The sequence below is a fragment of the Oncorhynchus masou genome, chromosome 30, assembly GCF_036934945.1.
Source record: "Oncorhynchus masou masou isolate Uvic2021 chromosome 30, UVic_Omas_1.1, whole genome shotgun sequence".
Taxonomy (NCBI): Eukaryota; Metazoa; Chordata; class Actinopteri; order Salmoniformes; family Salmonidae; genus Oncorhynchus; species Oncorhynchus masou.
The window spans coordinates 2,537,137-2,539,627 of record NC_088241.1 but is presented as its reverse complement, the minus strand read 5'-3'; positions in this window follow the sequence as shown (position 1 = coordinate 2,539,627).

Sequence of the window (2,491 nt, the reverse complement as noted above, 5' to 3'; positions counted from 1 at the left end):
TCATCAACATATGCCAAGATACTTGAAGCTTTTCACCTTCTCTACTACGGTCCCGTCGATGTGGGCGTGCTCCCTCTGCTGTTTCTTGAAGTCCATGATCAGCTCCTTAGTTTTGTTGACATTGAGGGAGAGGTTATTTTCCTGGCACCACTCCACCAGGGCCCTCATCTCCTCCCTGTAGGCTGTCTCGTCATTGTTGGTAATCAGACCTACAACGGTAGTGTTGTCTGAAAACATAATGATTGAGTTGAAGACGTGCGTGGCCACAAAGTCATGGGTGACCAGTGAGTACAGGAGGGGGCTGAGCACACACCCTTGTGGGGCCCCTGTGTTGAGGATCAGCATAGTGAGGGTGTTTCCTACCTCCACCACCTGGGGGCGGTCCGTCAGGAAGTCCAGGACCCAGTTGCACAGGGTGGGGTTCAGACCCAGGGCCCAGCTTATTGATGAGCTTGGAAGGAACTATGGTGTTGAAGGCTGAGCTGTAGTCAATGAACAGCATTCTTACGTAGGTATTCCTCTTGTACAGATGGGATAGGGCAGTGTGTAGTGCAATGGCAATTGCATCGATTGTGGATCTATTGGGGCGGTATGGAAATTGAAGTTGGTCTAGGGTGTCAGGTAAGGTGGAGGAATTTGGTATTTGGTATTTTATTAGTATTCCCATTAGCTGTTGCAAAAGCAGCAGCTACTCTTCCTGGGGTCTACACAAAACATTAAATATAATACAGAATGACATAATACAGAACATCATCAGACAATAACAGCTCAAGGAAAGAACTACATACATTTAAAAAAGGCACACATAGCCTACATATCAATGTATACACACAAACTATCTAGGTCAAATAGGGGAGAGGCGTTGTGCCGTGAGGTGTTGCTTTATCTGCTTTTTGAAACCAGGTTTGCTGTTTATTTGAGCAATATGAGATGGAAGGGCTCTATATAATACTACATAATACTGTACGTTTTCTTGAATTTGTTCTGGATTTGGGAACTATGATAAGACCCCTGGTGGCATGTCTGGTGGGATAAGTGTGTGTGTCAGAGCTGTGTGTAAGTTAACTGTGCAAACAATTAGGGATTTTCAACACATTAATGTTTCTTATAAAAAGGTGAAGTGATGCAGTCAATTTCTCCTCCACTCTTAGCCAAGAGAGTCTGGCATGCATAGTATTTATATAAGCCCTCTGATTACAATTAAGAGCAAAACGTGCCACTCTGTTCTGGGCCAGCTGCAGTTTAACTAGGTCTTTCCTTGCCGTACTGGACCACACGACTGGGCAATAATCAAGGTTAGACAAAACTAGAGCCTGCAGAACTGCCTTTCTGGAGTGTGGTATCAATAAAGCAGAGAATCTCTTTATGACGGACAGACCTCTCCCCATCTTTACAACCATTGAATCTATATGTTTTGACTATGACAGTTTACAATCTAAGGTAACACCAGGTAATTTAGTCTCCTCAACTTGTTCAACAGTCACACCATTCATTACCAGATTCAGCGGAGGTCTAGCACTTAAGGAATGATTTGTATCAAATACTATGCTCTTAGTTTTAGAAATATTCAGGACCAGTTTATTACTGGCCACCCATTCCAAAACAGACTGCAACTCTTTGTTAAGGGTTTCAGTGACTTCATTAGCTGCGGTTGCTGATGCGTATATGGTTGAATCAGCATACATGGACACACACGCTGTGTTTCATGCCAGTGGCAGGTCATTTGTAAAAATAGAAAAGAGTAGAGGGCCTAGAGAGCTGCCCTGCGGTACACCACACTTTATATGTTTGACATTAGAAACGCTTCCATTAAAGAAAACCCTTTGAGTTATATTAGATAGCTCTGAATCCACAATATGGCAGAGGTTGAAAAGCCATAGCACTTCAGTTTTCTCAACAGGTTACGGTCAATAATATCAAAGGCTGCACTGAAATCTAACAATACAGCGACCCAGAATCTTATTATTATCAATTTCTTTCAACCAATCATCCCTCATTTGTGTCATTGCAGTATGTTGAGTGCCCTTCTCTATAAGCAGGCTGAAAGTCTGTTGTTAATTTGTTTACATAGAAATAGCATTGTATTTGGTCAAACACTATTTTTTCCAACAGTTTGCTAAGAGCTGGCAGCAAGTTTATAGGTCTGCTGTTAGAACCAGTAAAGGCAGCTTTACCACTCTTGGGTAGAGGAATTACTTTGGCTTCCCTCCAGGCCTGATGACAAATACTTTCCCCTAGGCTTAGATTAAAAATATGACAGATAGGAGTGGCTATAGAGTCAGACACCATCCTCAGTAGCTTTCCATCTAAGTTGTCAATGTTTGTCATTATTGATCTTTAACAATAATTGTTCCACTTCTCCCACACTAACTTTATGTCATGAACCGGCTCAAAGCCCATAACAAAAGGGAGACAACATGGAGATAAGGAGTAACAAAACATATATTTATTAAATACAGTAACTAAGTATAATATACAATGGTGTGTTTAA